The sequence below is a fragment of the Triticum aestivum genome, chromosome 6A (genome assembly GCF_018294505.1).
Source record: "Triticum aestivum cultivar Chinese Spring chromosome 6A, IWGSC CS RefSeq v2.1, whole genome shotgun sequence".
Classification (NCBI taxonomy): domain Eukaryota; kingdom Viridiplantae; phylum Streptophyta; class Magnoliopsida; order Poales; family Poaceae; genus Triticum; species Triticum aestivum.
Genome location: NC_057809.1, coordinates 387,872,881 through 387,896,899, shown reverse-complemented (window position 1 = coordinate 387,896,899; position 24,019 = coordinate 387,872,881).

Sequence of the window (24,019 nt, the reverse complement as noted above, 5' to 3'; positions counted from 1 at the left end):
AAGCTGTGACTTTCTCATACTCAATAAAGAACTCATGCAGACATGTGCGGCCCGGTATGTTGATGTAGACCAGGCCACGAGAGACGGACAACAAAGATGACCGCAACATTAGAGGCAGCTCGGACAGATGAGTCGGCCGCGGCATTGTAAGCCAGTGCAGACGGGGAAAGTCGGCACCAGTGTTGTAAACCGGCATGGACGGGCGAGTTAATCGCGGGGGTAGTAACCCGCGCGAACGGGCGAGTTAACGTAGACCGGGTTCACAGAGGCGGCGACTTATGTACGTCCGCACACTCCATAGATACGGAATGATACCATCTTTACAATGAATCATCATCCTGCAAAAAATATATATTGCCGACCAGAGTAATTGTTTCTTTGACAAAAACAATATGTGCCAAAAATAAACCTTAGATGGATACCACCTGACTCGTCCAGACAGTAAATGAGTCGGCTGCGGCGTTGCCAGCCGGTGCGGACGGGGAAAATCGTCCTCCGCATTGTAAGCCGGTGCGGACGTGTGAACCGATCGCGAAGGCGGACGGGCGAGTCGTCCGTGGCGCTGTAAGGCGGCGCAGACGGGCGAGTCGGCCGACGCGTTGGTGAAAAACGGATCGCGACACGCCTGTCCGTGAAGCCGCGCGGCACAGCGGAACGTGCATCCGTGGTATAAAACCACCCCTTTTTCTTTCAATACTCTCCCTGCGTAAAAATATTACAACTCAGAGTAATTGTTGTCGGATGAATTAACATGTACTGATAAAATACATAGGAAAAATAACACCTGATATTTTTTGCCGGATGCTGGCGCAGGATAATGCATAGTTCTACTCTTGTTTTTGACAGAAGAGTTGATTGGTTCTCTGTCTTCTTGTGCCTGAGGTTTCCATGTGACCTTCTCCTCCTTTTTTTAAACAAGACCAAAACGGTGCACACAGTGTCCCTCGAGCAGAGTTTCTCTTTTTTAACCAGCAGAGGCGATCCCAAAAGCAATCCTGACCGTTTCGACGAGACGAACAACTTTCATGTTGAATGTTTTTTGATCAAAGGTCATCTTGAAGGTCAAATCAGTCGCACAAAACAGACTATTCCCTCGCGCTACCCATCAGACATGTGTCTGGTGGGGTGCGCCACATCTCGCCTCGTGACAGGGCTGCACTCCGATTGCTCTAACCTTTGCATACGAACTCGGATTTGGACGATTTTTATATCAAAATCGATCGTTTCAATGAGACGAAGACAACCCTGTAGATCATTTTTCCATTTGATGTCGTCTTGGGGGCTTAATCGGCCAAATTGTACTCTGAATATAAGATCTTAGTACTTTGAGCATAGTTTCGGCCTTCGAGATGAACTCGGACGGTGATGACCCAAACTTCAAAGATGTTCATATCAACAATACGGAACTCTTTCATGTAGATCACTTCTCCATTTGAGGCCATCTTAAATAAGTTCTTGACCGTGACAAAATCTGGTGTCAACACATGCCACACTGTTTTTCGGCAAAACTTGGATGGCGAAAAATAATTTGCCCAGAGTTTGTTCTAAGGATGATGCCAATACTCCATCGTCCATTTATATGTGCTTAGGGCGATAATTATATATCGGCCATGTCTTTTCTTAGGGTGATAGTTATATATCGACCACTTTGATTAGCAACAAAATACAGCTAATCGAATGTATGTTGATGAGGTAAAACCCTTGCATGTTGTAAGAAGTTATATTGCGTCCATGGATCAAAATAAGTCCATGGAGGGTAACCAGTCATACCTGAGGATGAATTCCATGTCATCGACATCAATGGCATAGTTGGAAAATGTGGATAATGTGCGCACCGAAGACGTTGAAACCTTCGGCTTGGTCATTCATAATTTTCACTCTTTTCCTTCTTTACCTTTGTCGCACTTCTTGCAATGGAACCTTGCACATCACTCTTGTTTTGATTATTTCCTTTGGGAACCCATGCCATGTTTCTCTTTTCGAGCTCTTGTGCACTAAGTTTTTGTAATTTCTTTTTTTGCCAATACGATAAGCCAAGTGAGCGCCCCGGCTGTGATTTTGTTTGAACTAATGACAATTCTTGTTTTACCTTGTGCACTTTCAACTTCTTCTCTTCAGAGTTGGCACTTTGATTCTCGACAATTGATTGCTTCATCTCATTGCCTTTAGTAGCCAATGTTAACACTTTAATTGGCTCTTTATCCTTTAAGATCAAATCTGAATTGGCACTCTTGCGACCATCTTTTTTAACTCGATATACTTGTTTGCTCACCTCTTCCTTCTTTCTTGAGATCCGGACCAATTCTTTCTTATTGAAATGGTCTTGAACATATGACAGCTCACTGAACGTTGATATTCTTGAAGCTACATAATAATGGTGAGATGGTCTAAAATATGATGGAGAATGTGCCGTTGTATCGTACCTGTCCCATGATGAATATCGATCTACATGAGCATAGGGAGGCATCCACATCATCACAATTGGCGACCAAAAATAAGGATATGAACATGTTGCATTAAAATTCTTTTCTTGTCAATACCGATACTTGGATTTGCGCCTAGGGGTGATCTTGATGCTTTTGCATTACTCGGTCGATAAGCACCATTCTCTTCACTTTTATTTTGATATTTATCTAATAACTGTGCAAAAGTGACCTTGGATTTCTTTTGCTTGTGCTTATTGCGGCCTTTATCTCCTTTTGTTTTGCTTGCATTGATCTTTGGATTGCTTTGTTGCCCCCCAGTCCTTGGGGTCTTCATTGTATCTTCGATAGAACTCATGCCTTCAAGAATATTTTCATTGTGCTCTTGAACAACTTCTTTACTTTAAAGCTTGTTCCCATCATCCACTGTGATTTCCTTCTCATCATTTAATGAATCAGCTTGAAGAAGCCGATACAAAAACTTTTTGCCATCAGGACCAATCGAAATAGACCGGTCATCCTTTGGTGTCTCAACAAATCTCAATCGTCCTTTATCAATGGCTGATTTGACTACTTGACGAAACATATTGCAATCCTTAAAAATTATGTTTGAACGAATGATGCAACCTACAATACATTCGTCCTTGAATTGATGGCTTGACATGGTGATCAAGAATTTTTATGTAATTATTTTTCAGCAAAAAATCAAATATTTGATCACACATGCTTGAATTGAAGGTAAACTCTTTATTCTTTAGCCGATCTTGCTATGAGAATGTCTTTGAAGTTAAGCAAACGAATGGTTTAGATTTTGCATTACCCCATTTGGCTATGCGTTGTGTTTTGCACTCTATCTCCGATGTCTTTGAAAAGGAAATTATACCATCATCGGTTTTCTCAACACAGTATAACCTTGGCTTTAAATTTCTGAAATCAAAGTAGTTAGAACATACATGTCTCAATTGAGGCCATGCATAAGCCAAGTATGAAGCAAGCAAAGCTACCCAATTAGATATGAATTTTAAAAAAATCAATGGGAAAAACTTTGGCTGCAATAATAAATCATTATCAGTCTTTGTAAATGGCATAATAGGTTGACCGAGATGTTCCATAACAATTTTATTGCTAAGAAGTAAATTACCCTTCTTCATTGGTCTTTCAAAATTACTTATGAGAATTTTTCTTATAGAAGCATCAACAATAAAGTTGTAACCAAATCGGAAGATAGGTAAATCACTTGCTAGACATACCTTTTCTAACACTTTGGGAAAGCATGATGGTTGCGTTACTTGAACGATATGTTGTTCCTCTTTCGAATTGCTCTCCAACACCTTGTTGTCCTCTTTTTCTAGAACAGATTCGGCATATGTAATATTTGATTCGGTCTTTTCAATAACCGAATGAACTTTGTTATCCCAATCACCACTCCTTTTGATAATTCTATCCACACTCAATGCTTTATCTTTTTGACATAATGTAGCTTGTATTGCAGCAGAACTAATAGGTTCCCCTCTTTCATTAATTCATTTAGAACAACATTTCACTTGTCCCAAAAAGATGTAAGATTTTTCTTAATGACCCAATCTGGATAGAATTGCCCCCCGACACTTTTAGACTCTTTTGGTAACAAGATGTCGCCGAAATTCTGTAATTGTGGAGGGGAAACATTGTATGCGATGGTACTAGGTGAAGGCACATGTGATCCTATAGAATTTTCAGTTATTCGGCTATTAGCGTGAAGGTGCAAAGCCGAATTATGAATACCTATAGTTGCATATGATGCCAAAACATTAGAAGCATGAGGTGTAGCATATGATGGGTAATTGGCCAGATAACTAGTAGTATCATGGCCAATTCCTCTATCCACCAGCATGTTTGGATTAACATATTGCAAGCTAGTTGCCGATGAATAAAAAGGAGAAACACTTTGTTGCATACTATCAGAAGTTCCCGTGTGAGGTGTTTCAACTTGATTAACTGAACTCATCATGTTGTTCATCGGCATATGCATTTCTGGGGTTGCCGATGCATGGGAGTTGGAATACATATGTTGCATGTTGCTAAAATTATATGAAGCTGAAGCATGAAGATTATTCTGAATCGGCTGTTGAGCATAACAAGATGCTTGATTTATAAAACTAGGGCTAGCCGCCACATTATGCTGATTAAACGATCTAGCAACAACATATGCATTATTTGCATCTACATAACTGAATTGGGTATTCATATTACCTTTGTAGATTGCAAACCCTAGATGACGCTCTCTTCGTAGCAAGAACGGGCTGGAGACCGTTCAAAGCTTCATCCCCAGCGGAGGCGCAAAAAATTGTGTTCGCACATGAACACGTCACCATGTACCCTCGACGCCGGGGGTGATGCACCGCATCTCACGTCGAAGGAGACCCGGCCGGAAGCGCGGTACGCAGGCAATCCGATGGGTGCTTTTGAAGACCCGAAACCCCACACGCCCGGGAGGGACCCCGTCAGGGCGCGCAGTGGCTATGGTCTTCCCTAGGTCGACCTGATCACCCCTAGGGCCTCGAGGTTCGTCGCCCTGCAACAAGAAGAACAGACGAAGAACGAGGAAGAAGAACTAGGATTAAGGAGAAAAGATAAAAGATAAAAAGTGGTAGATGAATTGATCGATTGTGTGTTGTTCAATCGGTCGTCACTCCTTAGATATATAAGAGGCAGCTGGACTTCCCATGCAAAGAAAAGTCTTAGATTCACGTCCAAAACCCTAGTCAAATTCGGATTGGTTTTGTCTGAACTTTCCAAAACTGTTCGGTTTAAACTGGCTGCACCATGCGGATCTTTTTTGTGGTGGTAAACGATCTCAGATGGAAATGATCCCAAAAGCAACCTTGACTGTTTTGATGAGACGAACAACTTTCATGTTGAACGTTTTTTGATCAGAGATAATCTTGAGGGTCAAATCGGTCACGCAAAACAGGCTATTCCCTCGCGCTACCCATCAGACATGTGTCTGGTGGGGCGCGCCACATGTCGCCTCGTGACAGGGCTGCACTCCGATTGCTCTAACTTTTGGATACGAACTCGGATTTGGACGATTTTTATATCAAAATCGATCATTCGACGAGATGAAGACAACCCGTGTAGACCATTTTTCCATTTGAGGTCGTTTTGGGGGCTTAATTGGCCAAACTATACTCTGAATATAAGATCTTAGTACTTTGAGCATAGTTTCCGCCTTCGAGATGAAATCAGACGGTGATGACCCAAACTTCAAAGATGTTCATATCATCAATACGGAATTCTTTCATGTAGATCACTTCTCCATTTGAGTCCATCTTAAATAAGTTCTTGACCGTGCCAAAATCTAGTGTCAACAGTATGGTCTGATGACAGATTTAAGTCATGTTCATCGTGGTGACGGGGAGCGACTGCCGTGGTCTCGAATCCGTCGAAGATCAAGTCTCCGCGGATATCCGCGACATAGTTAAGTTCCCGAATCTGACCTGACGGCCAGGAGCATAGCTATCGATCTGCTCTAGATGGCCAAGCGAGTTGGCCTGCAGTGCGAAGCCGCCAAACACGATGATCTGTCCGGGGAGGAAGACTTCCCGTTGAATAGCATTGTTGTAGATGATTGAAGGAGCCATCAAACCTTTAGAGGACAGCATAGTGGAACTCTCAATGAAAGCACCAATGTCAGTGTCAAAACCGGCAGATCTCGGGTAGGGGTCCCGAACTGTGCGTCTAAGGTCGATAGTAACAGGAGATAGGGGACTTAATGTTTACCCAGGTTCGGACCCTCTCTATCGAGGTAATACCCTACGTCCTGCTTGATTGATCTTGATGAATATGAGTATTACAAGAGTTGATCTACCACGAGATCGTAATGGCTAAAACCCTGGAAGTCTAGCCTGTATGACTATGATTATAAATCCTGGCCTCTACGGACCTACCCCTCCGGTTTATATAGACACCGGAGGGATCTAGGGTTACATAAGATCGGTTACAGAGAAAGGAATCTTCATATTTGGACGCCAAGCTTACCTTCCACGCCAAGGAGAGTCCCATCCGGACACGGGAGAGAGTCTTCGGTCTTGTATCTTCATAGCCCACTAGTCCGGCCCATGTCCAACAGGCCGGACGCTCGAGGACCCCTTAGTCCAGGACTCCCTCAGGTGGCTCTCTGATATATTGGGAATATTTGAGAATTTATAGTGCTAGAATTAGGTTAGGAGGGGCCCACAATCCTGGGGGCACCCCTCCCCCCGGGGCGCGCCTGGCAGGCTTATAGCTGCCTCGTGGCACTTTAGGTCTTTTCCCGAAGCTTCTAGGGTCTCTTCTAGTGCAGAAAAAATCATCAAAAAGTTTCGTAGCACTTGGACTCCCTTTGGTACTGATTTTACGGAAAACCAAAAACAAGGAAAAAAACAACTAACACTGGGCACTAGGTTAATTAACATGTTAGTTCCAAAAAATGATATATAATTGCATAATAAGCATCCAAGATTGATATATAATAGCATGGAACAATGAAAAATTATAGATACATTGGAGACTTATCATGAACCCATTCATATTTTATTATTGAATAATACCTACTATATTCCAACTTCTCAATGGCTTGTACCCCCGGATACAATGCATAGATTCATCAAAAAAACAAACTATGCAACGGAAATAGAATCTGTCTAAAACAGAACGGTCTGTAAAGATCTGAACAATGACTATACTTATGTAACTCTAAAAATTCTGAAAAATTAGGATAATGTGAGAAATTTACATCTCAATCATGTGTAAAATATGCAGGTCAAAAGCGTGTTCCAATGATTTTTAGATTTTTTTGGACTGAGTGCAAAAGTTTCTATTTTTTCACAGAATCAAATCAAGTATCAACCAAATCATCTCAAAGGCTTTACTTGGCACAACACGAATTAAAACACAAAAACATAATCATAACAAAGTAGCATAATTGTGTGAACACTCAAGAACAAAAAGGGAAAACAAAGATAACTATTTGGTTGCCTCCCAACAAGCGTTATTGTTTTATGCCCCTAGCTAGGCGTAAGGCAATGTTTTAAGTGTTATCATCTTTCGTTCCCAATTCATCAATCATACACAACCACGCTTCTAAGGAGGCTTCATTAGATCAATGAAGTCGGGGTGAACACTAATCATTTTAAGATCTTCACTTCCACTACTAGATGTGGCACCCTAGTTCTTAGGAACATACATAAACTGCAAATTCTTGCTAGTAGGAGTCCTAATATTTTTAACAGAAGAAAAAATGGAACCCAAATTATTAATAACTTCTTTCAACTTATCAATTCTAGTGAGACTTCGTTCCATCCTCCCATTAGTTACCGGTTCCTTATCTTTTAGCACTTTCAAAGTAGTTCCTACCTTTGATCCAAATTGAGTAATATGATTATGAATATTTTTATCTAGATTCTCAATATGTTCTATGGTAGGCATTTAATTTTCAATAATTTCTAGCATTTGCATAAAGTTCACCGTTTCATTAATAGTGATAGGTGGTGATCCCAGTAAATTTCCCATAGCATTGAATGCATCCATAGGGTGACTAATCAAGAAATTTCCTCCGGATAGTGTCGAGCACAAATCTATACCAAGTAGTGACAACCACATAAAATTGTGAAGAAGAACAATAGTAGATTGCTTACGAGTTGATCTATTTTGAGCATCGCAAATTCTATACAAGGCATCTTTTGAATTATCTCATCTCCTTTGTTTAAAATTGAGCACTTCATTTTTAGGGGTACATGTTACAAAGAAGAACTAGCCATAGTGGTAAAGCAAGCAAGCAAGTGAAAATATTTTTGTGTTTTTGTAAAAAAAATTAGGAGTGGGGGAGATGAAAATGACAGAAAAAGGCAAAAAAAAGGCAAATAAAAGTAAGAGCAAGTAGATGATAGTTTATGCGAAGGTACTTTATAGGTTTTGGTGATGTCTCCTTGACAACGACGCTACAAATTCTTCCTGCTACTTCTGATCTAAGTTGGGATTTCCTCGAAGAGGAAATGATGAAGTAGTAAAGTAGATATAAGTATTTCCCTTAGTTAAGAACCAAGGTTATCAATCCAATAGGAGAACCACACAGAACCTCATTAGCAGCACCTACACACACAAAAGCAAATACTTGCACCCAACACGATCAAGGGGGCTGTGAATCCCCTTGGCGGTTTTTTGCAAGGATCAAATCTCATAGTTGTAGACAGATAAAATAAAATAAGATAGAAAAAGTGCAACAAGGTATTTTTGGATTTTATATATGATAAAAGTAGACCCGACAACCATAGCTTTCACTAGAGGCTTGTCTCTCGAACACGTAGCATACGGTGGGTGAGGGAGTCCTGGATTAGGGGGTGTTCGGATAGCCAGACTATACCTTCAGCCAGACTCCTGGACTATGAAGATACAAGATTGAAGACTTCATCCCGTGTCCGGGAGGGACTTTCCTTGGCGTGGAAGGCAAGCTTGGCGATACGGATATGCAGATCTCCTACCATTGTAACCGACTCTATGTAACCCTAACCCTACCCAGTGTCTATATAAACCGGAGGGTTTTAATCCGTAGGACAACATACACATCGACAATCATACCATAGGCTAGCTTCTAGGGTTTAGCCTCCTCGATCTCATGGTAGATCTACTCTTGTACTACCCATATCATTAATATTAATCAAGCAGGACATAGGGTTTTACCTCCATCGAGAGGGCCCGAACCTGGGTAAAACTTCGTGTCCCTTGTCTCCTGTTACCATCCGGCCTAGACGCACAGTTCGGGACCCCCTACCCGAGATCCGCCGGTTTTGACACCGACATTGGTGCTTTCATTGAGAGTTCCTCTGTGTCGTCGCCGTCAGGCTTGATGGCCCCTGCGATCATCAATAGCGATGCAGTCCAGGGTGAGACCTTCCTCCCCAAACAGATCTTTGTCTTCGGCGGCTTTGCACTGCGGGCCAATTCACTTGGCCGTCTAGAGCAGATCGAAAGCTACGCCCCTGGCCGTCAGGTCAGATTTGGAAGTTTAAACTACACGACTGACATCCGTGGGGACTTGATCTTCGATGGACTCGAGCCACTGCCGAGCGCGCCGCACTGTCCCGACGAGCATGATCTAGCTCTACCACCGAACAGTGCCCTGGAGGCCGCACCCGCGTCAGCTTCGACCCTTAATTCGGAGCCAACTGTGTCGATCGAGGATGGGCGGTCGGACGCCACCTCGGGGGCTGCGATCCCAACGGCGATTGAGCCGAACGCCAGCCCCGTACTCTGCGAGACTCGTGACTCCAAGGAGCCGGACTCCTCTCCGGACTCCGAACCCTCTACGCCCCTGCCGATCGAATCCGATAGGGCGCCGATCATGGAGTTTACTGCCACGGACATCTTTCAGCACTCGCCTTTCAGCGATATCCTTAAGACACTGAAGTCTCTCTCTCTTTATCAGGAGAGCCCTGGCCGGACAACGGTCAGCAAGGTTGGGGTATGGACGATGAAGAAATTCAAAGCCCACCCACCACCCACTTTGTAGCCACTGTCGACGATTTAACTGACATGCTCAACTTCGACTCCGAAGACATCGACGGTATGGATGCCGATGAAGGAGACGATGAAGAACCAGTGCCTATTGGGCCCTGGAACGCCACCTCGTCATATGACGTATACATGGTTGACGCACCAGAAGATGACGACGAGGAGCAGAAGGACGCACCGAAGGTCTGTTCCCTCGAAAAGCAGTCAAAGCAGCGACGCAAGCGCCGCCCCAAATACTGCCTCGATAGAAATAGCGATCACGCAGACCCAGCGCTGGAGCAGGGCGAACCGCTGCCGGACAACGGCAATCCGGATAATCAAACCGAACAAACAAATCCTATCAAGGATAATGGTCCGGACGACATAACGCCGGACAAACACCCGGAGCAACAGACTGCCCGTAAAAGGCTTGTTGCCACTGCAAGGAGCCTGAAAAAGAAGAAACAAAGGCTCAAGGCCACGCAAGACACACTCTAATTCAGATGGAGTAAAATACTCAGCACTGTAGCAAGGTACGACGACAATCGCCCTTCCAAAAGCTACCCAAAGCAGAAGCTGCTACCCGAATTCGATGAGGCCTCAGAACCCCTACAACCAAATATCAAAGCAGCCACCTGGTCGGATAGACGACCCCTCTACCAACACAGAGCGGCATACAATGCCGCTCACAATACAATATGCGACCCATGCGAGGGCCCGCACCCAAAGGACAGCGCAACAAGATCCATCTATGGACCATGCAAGCGCGCCCAGCATACAATGCAACACAACAAACATCCGAACAACATGGTACACCCAGCTACGGGGGTGCCGCACACCCCCTATTTTTCATCGATGAGGTCCTGGACCATGAATTTCTAGAGGGATTCAAGCCCATAAACATAGAGGCATATGACAGAACAACAGACCCTGGGGTCCGGATTGAGGACTACATCCTTCACATCCATATGGCTCGAGGAGATGATCTCCACGCCATCAAGTACTTACCCCTCAAGCTCAAAGGGCCAGCTCGTCACTGGCTCAAAGGCCTCCCCGAAAGCTCCATTGGAAGTTGGGAAGAGCTCGAAGAGGCCTTTCGGGCAAATTTTCAAGGGACTTATGTCGGCCCGAAAGCTTTGGAACAGGTTTCTTACTAAAAAGAACCAGATTGTCGACTATCCGGACGCCGAAGCCTTGGCAGCTTTCAAGCATAGTGTCCATGACGAATGGCTCGCCAGACACCTCAGCCAAAATAAGCCGAGAACGATGGCCGCATTAACAAACCTCATGACCCGCTTTTGCGCGGGTGAGGACAGCTGGCTAGCCAGACGTAGCACCAGCAACCCCAGTACATCTGAAGTTAGAGATGGAAACGGGAAATCACGGCGCAATAGCAATAACAAACGCCGGAATAAAGAAGACAGCATGAAGGGCACGTCGGTCAATGCCGGATTCAAAAGCTCTCGGCCAGGTCAAAGGCCACCCCCCTAAAGGCACCAGGGATGAACTGTCCAGCCTCAACAAAATTCTGGACCAAGTATGTCAGATCCATAGTACCCCTGGTAAACCTGCTAATCATACCCACAAAGAATGTTGGGTCTTCAAGAAGTCCGACAAGCTCAACGCCGTACACAAGGGGGAGGATACACCAAGTGAAGACGAGGACGAGCCCCCCAAGCAAGACACTGGGGAACAAAAGAAATTTCCACCAAAAGTCAAAATAGTAAACATGTTACACGTAATCAAGGAAAAAAACAATGCAGCACTCCTAGGAAAGTATACCCAAGTGCCTATCACCATGAAGTCCTGCAACTGGACATCTCAACCGATCACTTTCGACCATTGCGATTACTCAGCAGGTATCTGACACGCAGGATGGGCTGCCCTGGTATTAGAACCAGTAATTGGCGGATATCACTTCACAAGGGTCTTGATGGACGGCGGCAGTAGCCTAAACCTAATATATCAGGATACAATCCGCGGGATGGGGCTAGACCCAACACAAATTCGCCATAGCAATACTACCTTTACAGGAGTAACGCTAGGCCCAGGGGCTCGCTATACGGGCTCCCTCCTACTACAAGTTACATTCGGCTCCCCCGATAACTTCCGTCGCGAGCATTTAACTTTCCACATTGCTCCGTTTCAAAGTGGCTATCAAGCACTGCTCGGACGCGAAGCTTTCGCTCTCTTTAATGCAATACCACACTAAGCCTCCCTCACACTCAAGATGCCCGGTCCACGTGGCATCATTACAGTGCATGGAAATATCAAGCGATCTCTGCGCGCCGAAGAGAGTGAGGCTGCCTTGGCAGCCACACGCTAAAGGCGCCCGGACCAGAAAGCGTCCAATAGGTCGTCAAGACCTTAGACACAACTAATCGAGTCCGGCGCCGCTACTTATACCAAACAAATGGTCACACCCCTATTTGTCAAGACAAGGGGCTCAAAGCGCAGACAAGTGGCAATTTCTTCTCATCTTGAATTATGCATGGTTTCTTTAAACTATCTTTTTGCACGACAACTTTTTCACCTAAATTCCTCTCTTTTACAGATGATCACCATGCTACACCCGTCTAGGATACGGCACAACGGAGACACATGCGCAGACGTGCAGCAGGGACCCGTTCCAAGGATTCTTTTTAGATTAAGACCCTATGTAAACCTTTTTTACTGTCCCTTGTTGATACATATCCATTGAAGGATGCTGACGTCTTGGCATGTGGCCACGCCAGAACAATGCACGTACCTGGACAGAAAGGGCTTCTTACAAAGGCCATTATTTAGGCCCGATTTATACCACTAGGACCGAATACCTTAGGGAGTGTTCGGCATCGCGAGTTCGGCCTTATATGCATCAGCTCCAAATCATTGTCTTTGGTCAAATGTTGGGTTTGCCTGGCTCCTGTGTTTTGGTGCCTTACGTTCCGCTTTACCTGCTAAGGTAGCACCAGGAGAACTATTGCGATTGTGCCCTGGTTCATTCGGACGAGCACCTCAGTAGAGAAAGCCGAAAACTGACTGCCATGATATAGCGTGAGACTGGTCAACCACTCGATGACCTGTCGGAATGTTAGAATTCCTCCGCCTTGACGAAGGGCCATTTTCCAGCCAGGCATGTACGCACCCCAGTATCGAGAGAGTGGGGAGCCACCAGGGGCTATCTAGTTGCCCCATTGTCAAACTCCTATGGCTAAGTGAAAGTGCTAAAGCATTATAGTCCGGTTGCCTCGCTCGCTCCGCTATCACCTCCTTAATAGGACCAAGACATTGGGTTAAGTGTGAACGCGTGTTTTTGCGAGAACCTCCGCATTATATGCGTGAGGGTTGAAGCCGACGGCTGCAATCTTTTAGGTTATACACATGTATACATAAACGGCCGCCCAGGAGGCATCATATTACTTTCAGGCAAAAGTATAAAAATAGCCTTATAAAAATTTACACAAGCATTTAGCTTACAATGAGATTACATATCACTCAAACATAATAGTTTTTGAGCATTGGGTCTCTATCAAACGAGCACCCTCAAGAACTTCTTCAAAGTAGTGCTCAGCAGCCCTTCGACCTATAGCCGAGTCCCGCGCTGCAACAGTGGTAGCATCCATCTCCGCCCAGTATGCTTTAACACGGTCAAAGGTCATCCGTGCGCCTTCTATGCATGCCGACCTCTTCATCGCATTAATGTGCGGCACCATGTCAAGGACCTGCTGCACCAAGCTGAAATAGCTGTTTGGTTTTTGCCTTCCCGGCCATAGCTGATCGACAACAAACCTCATAGAGAGCCCGAACAACCTATTTAGTTCGGCCCATTCAACTAATTGGTCAGTCAATGAAAGTGGACGCTCGGGAGAATGGAATTGCCTCCAAAATAGCTGGTCTACTCCACGGTCCGTCTGACCCCGGAAGTACTTGGCCGCATTGGCAGCGCTCGCCGCCAAGTCCATATACGCATCCTCCAAACTCCACATCCGATCCAGAGGGGCATACCGTGGATCCCCGAATTTCCTCCGCAACATAAAGGATTTCCCAGCTACAATATCCCCGGCTTCCCGCAGCTCCTCCTTCTTTGCCCTCATAGCAGAGCGGAGATCCTTTTTCATCGCAGCAGCCTTCTCAAGGTCCGATGATTTCGCTTGGTTTTCCTTTTCAAGAACCCGGCACCGGTCGGCGGCAGCTTTTAATTCCACAGCCATGTTGGCCATCTTGTCTCGGGTCTCGCCATGCGCGGCCTTCTCGGCTTGCAACTCTTCGGCCACCTTCACAGCAGCCGCATTACCTAACCTTGCTTGTTCCTTGGCTCGGGCAAGTTCTGCCCGCAAGGCTTCAACAGTGGCAGCTCCATCTGCAGTCACAACATATTTAAGATATTGGCATCATGCTGCTCTTCCTATGTGGCGTTTACCAGATATTGATACTTACCCTATGCCTCGTCAAGCCTTTTGTTAACAAGCTCGATGTCGGCGTCTGCCGCATCCAACTGCCGTTCTAAATGGGCAAACTCGCTAGTCTGGCTAGCCACCGGAGCTTCCATCACCTGCACATAAAGGCAGTATGGTTATTTCCTGGGAATATGATCCTTTGTTCGACGTTGTTCCCAACGACAACCAGAGTCTCAGGGGCTACTATCTACACAGGGCACACCTAACATGTGCAGGGTTATTTTCTCAGATGAAAAATGGCATATCTATACTATTAAAGGTATTTCGGGTCACTTACGACTCGTGGGAGAATTGATCCCCCCGCGGACATTGTGCGGCAACAGCGCCCCCCGAGGTAGGACCCTCTATGGGATACTTCTTCTCCCGTTTGGAAGCTTCGGCTTCCGAATCCCCGGGCGCAGTCCTTTTCCTCTTCTGGTCGCCTTCCCTCATGGAGACGCTCGCTCCCTCGGCTAGGATGGGCAGCGTTGGGGGCCCGCGTCCGCCCGCATTATCCTCCACGGTATCTTCCTTCAAGGGCTCCGGGTAAGGTGCGGTCTGGAGCATCTTTTCCAATATCGGATTTTCCAAACCCTCAGGGAGGGGGGCCGAACACTGAATCAACTTCGCCTTTATTAGCCAGTCCTAGTCAAAAAGCGAACTCGCAGAGATAACTTCGTAACAAATGAGAGATAGTATATTCGGCCGGAACATTCCTTACCTGTTCGGCGGTGCGGTTACTGCTCAGGCCCACGTCCTTGGTGATTTCCGGACACTCTACCTGAGGTCCGAAGAATGACTTGTACATCTCCTCGTGCGTTAGTCGAGAAAATTTTGAATGGCACGCTGTCCCTAGGGATTGAACTCCCACAGGCAAAGAGGCCGGCGTTTGCAAGGCTGGACTTGACGGACCAGCATAACTTGTATTACCGCAACCAAACTAAAATCTCCATTAAAGAGATCTCGAATGCGGCTTTGCAGTATAGGCACATCCTTGGCTGGAACCCAGCTCAGTCCTCTGCTAATCCATGACATCAGTTGTGGTGGAGGGCCCGAGCGGAAAATGGGGGTGGCCGCCCACTTGGCACTTCTAGGAGCCGTGATGTAGAACCACTCTTGTTGCCACAATTCAGACACCTCTGGAATGGAACCTTTGGGCCACGGAGCTCCCGTCATCTTGCGTATTGAGGCACCTCCACACGCCGCCTATTGCCCCTCGATCATCTTTGGCTTTACTTCAAAGGTCTTGAGCCACAGGCCAAAGTGAGGGGTGACCCATAGGAAGGCCTCGCACACGATGATAAATGTCGTGATATGAAGAAAGGAGTCCGGAGCTAGATCATGGAAATCTAGCCCGTAGTAAAACATCAAGCCCCTGACGAATGGATCCAGAGCAAGGCCTAGACCTCGGAGGAAGTGGGAGACGAACACGAAGCTCTCGTTGGGTTCGGGGGAAGGGACGGCCTGCCCCCGGGGAGATAACCGATGCAAGATCTCCGCGGTCAGATATCTGGCCTCCCTCAACTTTTTGATGTCTTCTTCCGTGACGGAGGAGGGCACCCATCGGCCTTGAAGGCTAGATCCGGACATGATTGAAGGTTCGAAGCACCTGACCTAAACTTTGGGCGTTTGAGCTTGAGGCGGGGGAAGGATTCGATTGAGCACGAGAGGGAACAATAAAAGCCTTGTCCCTTTATAAAGAGGGTGGATATCAAGCGTCCTCTCCGTGTCCGTTTGGACTTGCCTATAATCTAGGAGTCCTAGAAGCGGTTGGGTTACCCACGCCCATATTGATGTGAATCTCAGAATAAAAGGGACACGATCTCTGCTTTAACAAGACGTGCCAAGGAAACCGCCTCGCATAACGCGCTGAGGTGGGATAATGAAACGATTCGGATAAAGGATTGGCCGTGGTGTGTCACGCTATGGAATACATCAGCAGATTAGATTGGTGTAAATATTATTCTCTCTATGGCAATATGTGGAAACTTATTTTGCAGAGCGGACACTATCTTTGTGTTCAAAATCTTCTATGAAGTACTTGGAGGAGTAACCCGCCTTGCAATGCCAAAGACAATCTGCGCGCTGGACTCGTCGTCATTGAAGCCTGGTTCAGGGGCTACTGAGGGAGTCCTGGATTAGGGGGTGTTTGGATAGCTGGACTATACCTTCAGCCGGACTCCTGGACTATGAAGATACAAGATTGAAGACTTCGTCCCGTGTCCGGGAGGGACTTTCCTTGGCGTGGAAGTCAAGCTTGGCGATACGGATATGCAGATCTCCTACCATTGTAACCGACTCTATGTAACCCTAACTCTACCCGATGTCTATATAAACCGGAGGGTTTTAGTCCGTAGGACAACATACACATCGACAATCATACCATAGGCTAGCTTCTAGGGTTTAGCCTCCTCGATCTCGTGGTAGATCTACTCTTGTACTACCCATATCATCAATATTAATCAAGCAGGACGTAGGGTTTTACCTCCATCGAGAGGGCCCGAACCTGGGTAAAACTTCGTGTCCCTTGTCTCCTGTTACCATCCGGCCTAGACGCATAGTTCAGGACCCCCTACCCGAGATCCGCCGGTTTTGACACCGACAGTGGGTAAACAAAATTACTGTTGTACAATTGATAGAAAAGCACATAGTTATGACTATATTCAAGGCAATGATCATGTATATAGGCATCACGTCCGAGACAAGTATACCAACTCTGCCTACATCTACTACTATTACTCCACCCACCGACCACTATCCAGCATGAATCTAGAGTATTAAGTATAAAACGAAGTAATGCCTTAAGCAAGATGACATGATGTAGACAAAGTAAAGCCAACCAATATGAATAAACCTCGTCATTTTCCCCTTAATGGAAATAATGCAAATACGTGTCTTGTCCCCTTTTGTCACTGGGATATAGAGCACCGCAAGATTGAACCCATTACAAAGCACCTCTCCCGTTGCAAGATAAATCAATCTAGTTGGCCAAACCAAATGGATAGATCGGAGAGAAACAGAAAGCTATAACAATCATGCATAAATAAGTTCAAAAAAGAATCGAATAATATTCATGTATAATCTGATCATAAACCCACAATTGATCGGATCCCAACAAACACACTGCAAAAAAAGATTGCATCGGATAGAACTCCAAGAAGATCGAGGAGAACATGGTATTGAAGATCAAAGAGAGAGAGAGAGAGAAAGAGAAGAAGCCACCTAGCTACTAGCTATAGACCCATAAATCTATAGTGAACTACTCACGCATCATCGGGAGGCAGCAAGCACGATTTGGAAGCCCTCCGTTATCAATTCCCCCTCCGGCAGTGTACCGGAAAAGCCCTCCAGATGGGATCATGGAAGAATATAGACTTGCGGTGGCGGAAAAGTATTTGGGGTGGCTCTTTGTTGGTTTCCATATTTTAGAGAATTTATAGAGGTGGAATTAGGTTAGATAGAGCAACGAGGGGCCCATAAGGCATCAGGGCGCGCCCTCTTGCCTTGTCGTCTCCTCGTTTGCCTTCTGGTCTCCTCCCAAAGCTTTTAGGGTCTCTCTTGTCTAGAAAAAAATCATCAAAAAGTTTCGTAGCATTTGGACTCCGTTTGGTACTAATTTCCTAGAACACAAGAACATGCAGAAAACACAACAACTAGCACTTGGTACAGGGTTAATAGGTTTGTACCAAAAAATGACATACAGTTGCATATAAAAGATCAAAGATTGATACTATAATAGCATGGAACAATCAAAAATTATAAATACGTTTGAGATAGATCAAGGATAGTAGGACCAAATTGGCTCGCAAGGAGGGTCCTTTTTACAAATTGTGCGCACAAATTGCTCCACTCCAATCTGGGCCATCAATCTCGCATCTGATGGTCCAAATCCATTTTTTATTTTCTCTCACAAGCCCACATTCTATTGTAGTTATCCCCAATTCAAGCAAACATATATTTCGAACTGCACGGCCCTAGAAAGGACACAACAAAAGAGACGCACATACATATTACATTGCATGAGATGAAAATTGTGGGTACATCATGGCTTAGACTAAGTATGAAAGACTAAAATAATCATAACTCAAGAAGCATTTCCATTAAAAAACTGCATCAACTTTGCTAGCTTGCCTCCAGCCTTTGCCTCCAGTTCTAGTGCTTTTTGCTCATCAAGCTTCTTGTAGTGGGAGGTCAAACATAACAAGTATGATTCAGTTAGCATAGGTCCATGCAAGTGTCATGGATTCAAAACTTTCTACGAAGTATAGATGCTTACAAACCGAAGTAGAGGAGTATAGAGATTTTTTTAAGCAGAAGCATAGTTGCTAGCGGTTGCATGCAAGAACGACGACCAAGTTAATTCAAGAAACCCAAGACTGTAAATGAGTATAGAATGGGAGCATGCAAAATGAGTACTTTGAAGTCATGCGTTGTTGAACAAGGCATTGACATAGCCGACCCGCCGCTGTTGTGCATCACTAATCAAGGAATCGACTTGGCCGACCAGCCGGTAACCACGCAAAGCTCAATGGACACCTCCTGGCAGCCTCAGGGGCATCTCGTCGTAGAAGGAGCAGAGATAATTAGTTTGGCGCGCGGTCGCGACCACTGAACAGCCCGCGCGTGCAAGTGGGATCGAGGCAGAATTTAAAGATGCTAATGGAGGCGCACGTCACAGCACCACCCGATCCTGTAGCCTGCTCCATGCCATTGCACCAACCATGGGTATGATCTGCTACTTACGATGGTGCACTGCAAGTGATATTGGTTTCGTCTGACCAACGATCACACCCACCCAACCACGACCACTGCAACTCTCTCTCCATGACCAATCTTTTCTGTTTGCTGGGCCAGAATGGTTAGCAGTAAAATTTATTTAGTAAAAAATGCATGTTATGCACTTATGAGATCTCATTTTCTATCACAACCAAAAAATTTACTCTCAACACACCTAAATTCAATTACTATTTGGCATTCACCACATGTAATGCCTATCTAGCGAGTATTATAGGTTGTGACCATGGACAGCACAAAATAGGGACGTTGTACTGTTTTACCATGGACATGGAAATCTCTCGGTTGTTTAATATAAGGGTGTATACTGTCCTATTAAACATGACTTAATCATGGACTTTAACATGGAAAAAAGTAAGAAATTATATTACATAATATTCAAAGTGTGTGTACCTTGAGAGAATGATTGTCTCTATTCCGGTGTACTGGAATGATTGTCTCTTTTCCGGTGTACTAGAATGATTGTCTCTTTTCCGAGCTAAAGCCCCGTGGGCCTTACCCCTTGGCCCAACTGATACATCCATTTTGCATCATGTTTTCCTATTGTTATTTATAATGTTTTTATGCATAATAATGCTTTATGAAGTAATTCTAATGCATTTTATCTCATAATATGCAAGGTTTACACAAAGAGGGAGAATGCCGGCAGGTGGAATTCTGGACCTAAAAAAGCTACCCTAGAGTTACCTATTCTGCACATCTCTAAATGAGCTGAAAATTTACGGAGAACTGTTTTGGAATATATAAAAATACTGGAGCAAATAACTATCGGAGGGGGCCACCCTGGTAAGCACAAGACACCGGGGCGTGCCCGGGCCCCCAAGCACTCCCTGGTGGGTTGTGCCCTCCTCGGCTCACCTTTGGTGCCCATCTTTGGGTATATAGGTCATTTTGACCTAGAAAAAATAAGAGGGGGACTTTTGGGATGAAGCGCCGCAGTCTCGAGGTGGAACTGTAGGAGCACTTTTGCCCTCCGGCGGAGCGATTCCGCCGGGGAACATTCCACCCGGAGGGGGAAATCATCGTCATCATCATCACCAACAACCCTCTCATCTTTCGGAGGGCAATCTCCATCAACATCTTCAACAACACCATCTCCTCTCAAACCCTAGTTCATCTCTTGTGTTCAATCTTTGTACCGAAACCTCAGATTAGTACCTATGGGTGACTAGTAGTGTTGATTACATCGTGTAGTTCATTACTATATGGTTTATTTGGTTGAAGATTATATGTTCATATCCATTATGCTATTTAATACCCCTCTGATCTTGAGTATGATTATTATTTTGAGTAGTTACTTTTGTTCTTGAGGTCACGGGAGATGTCATGTTGCAAGTAATCATGTGAACTTGATATGTGTTCGATATTTTCTTTTGAGGAAATGAGACTGTGGGAGAGGCCCCCTTGTGTTCAATATTTTGATGATATGTATGTTGTGATTCCCTTAGTGGTGTCATGTGAACGTCGACTACATGGCACTTCACCATATTTGGGCCTAAGGGAATGCATTGTGGAGTAGTTATTAGATGATGGGTTGCTAGAGTGATAGAAGCTTAAACCCTAGTTTATGCGCTAATTCGTAAGGGACCAATTTGGATCCAAAAGTTTAATGCTATCGTTAGATTTTATCTTAATACTTATCTCATAGTTGCGGATGCTTGCAAGGGGGTTAATCATAACACTACAAAAAAATACACTTCCATGATGATACATGTTTGTCACAGTAGGTCACGTTTTTTGTCATGCATGTACATCCATGACGATTTTATGACAAAATCAAGATAGTCATACTTGTGCTGTCATAGAAGCATTCCATGACATTACAAAAGTTATCATCATGGAAGTGTCCACTTCCTTGACGATAAATTCCGCTTCATGGAAGTGCTTTCATCAAGGGTGACTGACACATGGCATCCACAGTAACGGGTCGCCGTTAAGCTATCAGGTCCAGTTTTGGATCCGATAACCCGCTAACAGCCCGGACCAATGAGGATTTTCCACGTGTAAAATTCTCATTGGCCGGAGGAAACACGTGTTAGCTCACCGTTCGGACAGATGTCATCCATTCATTGTATAGGACGCGCCTATGATACGTCGACATGTGGCAGGGCCCAATAGAGGCCCAATAGGTTAAAAAGGTCATCCCAGTCAAAGGCCCATAGTACTTACTCAGGTACTAGTGGGCCAGGCCAATAATGGCATGTTTAATAAAGGCCCATTTACGGCCCCAAGCCAGATCTGGCCCGTTAATTGTTTGTCGAATATTTGGGCCCAATTATGGCCCAGTGACTTTTGGCCTGTTAGAGGCCTGATGTAGATGTGGGCCCATTTCAGCCTGGTGTGTCTTTCGGCCTAGGAATGGCCCGTGCTGCCCATGGGCCATATATGGTCCGACGCAACATCCGGCTCACTAACAGCCTGCGATAAAGGTGGAAACAGTTCTGCCCAACGTGACTTTCTGCGTGTTAAAAGCATGTCATATAATTCGGCCCGTTGATGCCTGTACTAAGCTTTTGGCCTGTTAAAGGCCCATGATATCGGTCGGCCAACTAAGGCCCGAGATATGTTTCAAACTGGTGATGATGGCCCGTCATATAACTAGGCCAAAAAAGGCCCGGTCTACATTTCTGCCTGCTGAAGGCCTGTCGACGACTAGTGAAAATTGAGGCCCAACATGCATTTCGGCCTTCTAAAGGCCCATTGTTTCTTCAGGGTTGTAACAGGCCAGCAGAATATTCAGCCTGTTAATGGCCCAACGTACATGGGCCAAACTAAGCGTTGGGTCCACAAAAGGCCCAACTAAAATTTCGGCCGAATATAGGCAGGAGTAAGTTGTGGGCCTGGCGCAAAGTGTGAAGGCCCCAATGGCCATTCGGGCCCAAGAAAGATGCAGGCCGACCCAATTGTGGTCCACTAAAAACCAGGCCTGTTAGAGGCGAATGTTTCGGCCCAGTCGACTACATCAGTTTTTTTTCAGATAGCGAGTGATGGCAGTAACTAGTAGGAATTAAGAACAAACCTACTCTATACAATAAAGAAATTACGGCTTAGTAACTTAGAATAAACCTACACTATACAATAATGGATTTATGGTATATTACATCCACTAGGCATCGAAGTTCGCCACCAGTGATCATAAAGCACAACGAAGAAGTAGATTACAAAAATCAGGCACCATTGTAGCGTAACAAAATAATACTAAACCAAGACCACTTCCCAGATAGCTCAAGAAAGGTTAGGTTTGCGTGGGAACTACTGCGCAAGCTGCTGGGCAAGGCTGTGAGACCGGCCTAGCATGTCGGTCATAGCTTCCAGGTGTAGCTGTTTAGCAATCAGGTTCTCATTGGTGTTCTCCGCAATCTTTCTTAGAGATAGGACTTCAAGTCGAAGTTGAGTTGCAGAATGCCTTTCTGCTAGAACTTGGGATTAAAGAAGTCGAACTGATTCAGACAACGAATTCTGTGAGCTTGTCTAACTACTAGTCTCAAGTAACTTGAACACTGCATCAAGACAAGACTTTGGAGTTGTCTCGCTATCTTCAAGATGTTTTGCCTTCTTTTCTGCAATATATGTTGGGTTTATCTCATAGCCTTCAGCAGACTTGTGCATGCCATCAGGCATATCACCATGAAACAAGCAGAGAGATGACATGTTTTGCACGTGTATAAACAAAAATGATAACTGTGCTGTCAATTCCATCCAATCTAAAATTAGAAAATAAAGAGTAAGTTCAAAATATCAATAGCATAATTTGGCATTGTTCATAATAAGGGGAGCTTCACCACACTACTGGATTACCATGTTAACATAACAAGCATAGATGAAGGGCAAAGACAATCATTGTATCTATTTTGGTTAATGTTCATGGCATGTTGTTCATATCATCAACCACATCAGTAAGATCAAACAGGAGATGACAAGGTGCAAATGTAGGCTGCTTCACCACACACTAGATTATAGATCCACAAAAACAAGCATACATATAGGGAGTATTGAGTAATGTGCATGGTATGAATAAGGAATTTGGTTTTACAAGTAAAACTTGGAACTTACGGTTCTTGCGAACATGCATTTTTATAGAAACAACAAACTAAACAGCAGTAAACGATAGGGAGTATGAGCAAATTAAACAGCAGTTGAGGATAAAGGCTTTAGAAGGACTGACTTACATTAACAGTTAACATCGGCTTTATAATGCCCTTCTCCATGTCAAGGGAAGGATAACTCAAGAAATTCAGCACAAAATCTTCTTCATAAGCATTGCCTGTACTCTACATTTTGTAGAGAGTAATTATAGATATGATAATACTGGAAGGGAAAGAGGATAATGAAGATAAGATGCAAATTGATGCTACATAATCAACTACCAATCCCTGGAAGTACAAGCATTACATGAAAAAATGTACTGACAAGAGCAATGGGCTACACTTCTGCACTGGCATTGTCTGTGTATTCAACTTTTTGGTAAGATTAAATATAGATCTGATAGTTTTTAGTAAATGGTGGGCGAGGGAGATAAGATGCAGAATGCTACACAATGAACCAATCCATCTTCCCATAATACAAGAGTATTTTGAACACTAGTGTACTATACAAAACGTTCTTATATTATGGGACGGAGGGAGTAGCTATTAATGTAAGTACAGTGATAGACGACATTCAGTCCTTACAAGAGGACTATAGAGCTAAACCTCTTCAAAAGCATTGGGTTGATTCTAAATTTATGTAAGTGTCCATACGGATCTTATAATGTCCACCAAATGGACGATAACGAGGCTAACATGTGCAGTGATGCTATATAATCAAACAGCTATGAAAGTAAGTATGGTCATACAGGGCAAGCGGTACTCATAAGAGCAATACAGTATGAAGTAT